Below are 1,812 nucleotides of genomic sequence, written 5' to 3'. Positions count from 1 at the left end.
GGGGACTGTGGACTGTTGGGGAGAGGGGGGTGGGGGTGGGGGCAGCTGTTGGTGTGTGTGTGTTCGCTCTGATATGAATTCATGTATGCAGCCATCAGGTCGGGCTGTGAGCCGACTTGCAGCTGCATGCATACACACACACACACTCACACACACACACAGATGATCAAGTGTGTTTGCTATTGGAAATTTATTCCACCTCACTGCAGCCAGCGCTGTGATTCTGCTGAGGCTGCTGCTCTCTGATATCCTTTTACTGCCACGCCAGCAAAACACTTCTGCCAGGGGAACAGTACTTGGCATGTGTGTGTGTGTGTGTGTGTGTGTGTGTGTGTGTGTGTGACTGAATGCAACCATATGCCACCTTTCATTGCTTATTCAGGTTACCAATGTTTGTGACAGTTTCTGCTTTTGTTACTGAAGTTCTCAGGACCAGAACCCACGAGGCTCAGGTTGAAGTTCAGATGAAGACGACTTGGTTGAAGTGAGGTCAAAGGTCAGTCTGCTGTAACGGATAGAAGTCAATGAAAAGTCCTACATGAACTGCACAGGTATATGTGTGTGTTAGTATGAATGTTGAAACAGACTCTGACCCAGTGGAGGGACCAGAACCTCATCCCTGAGTCACTGACTTCACGTTTAGATTGAAGTATAACTTGTTTGAGGTCAGGGTTAGTCAGGCTGAACTGATGGCGAGAGCTCCATTTAATAACTTTGATGTGTATGTGTGTGTGTGCACGCGCATGTGTGTGTAACTGGAGGTTACGAGCTTGCGTGTTTTCTTAAATGGAGGTTACGAGCTTGCGTGTTTTCTTGTATTTTATTTATTTATTTGACATATTTAAGTCACTTCTTGGTATTGTTACTGATACATCTTTCTTTGTCCCCAGTGGCCAAACGAGGTAACAACACCTGGATCCACTGAGGCAGAACCCAATGTGACGCTCCGATTGAAGTCAAGATGAAGGTGTAAGTATGTAGGTGAAAGCATAAGCGCGAGAGAGAATGTGTGCGCGCGCAGGTGCCTGTAAACGATCCATTCTACCTCAGAAATGTCTATAACAGAACATCCGTCTCCCGTGAGAGAACACACGGGGAGGAGAGGAAAAATAGTCTCCATTTAACAGGACCATCAGTTGTACTGCCGCCGATCCAACATGCAGTTCACGGCTCCCTCCGACAGATGGAGCCGCTGGGCCGCGTGACTCTGTTTGGCAGATAATAAAGTATGTGAAAGGCAAACAGAAGGCTACCACAGCTGACAGAAGGAGGCCAGCGGAGAATAATTGATCGTTTTCAAATACAGCGGTGCGTCCTCTCACAGGCCTCACGGTGATTTGCATTCACGGAGAGCCCTGCACCCCCACCTCGGCATCACTTAGCTGCTGGTGATTCCCTTTGATTGGCTTCCTGCAGGGGGCAGGTGGTGACTGACAGGAGGGCATAATGAGTCTTTAATAACTCCGATTCATTTTTATATACATAATGAACCATGAATATGCTGGGCCTGGATTCTGGTTTGAGAAAAAAAAGGGGGTGGAGGGTGGAGGGTGGAGGGTGGAGGCCGACACCAGGATGAAGCGTACTGTCGTTGAGGTTTCTCACACATCACAGCTGCACGTTTGCTCAGCATGACCTGCATCTGTTGCATCAGGTTGCGGCGAAGCTGGAGGAAAAACCCCCGATGGCCGTAGACTCTTTGATTCTTCACTGCAGGGAAGAATCAAAAATACACTCTTTGCGCTTTTCTGCAGGTTTGCTCAAGCACGCTACATGTACAGTCTACACCCCCTCCCCTCCCCCCCCCCCCCC

This window comes from Cynoglossus semilaevis, chromosome 17 (genome assembly GCF_000523025.1).
Source record: "Cynoglossus semilaevis isolate Cse_v1.0 chromosome 17, Cse_v1.0, whole genome shotgun sequence".
Lineage (NCBI taxonomy): Eukaryota > Metazoa > Chordata > Actinopteri > Pleuronectiformes > Cynoglossidae > Cynoglossus > Cynoglossus semilaevis.
Note: the sequence above shows the minus strand (reverse complement) of the source record.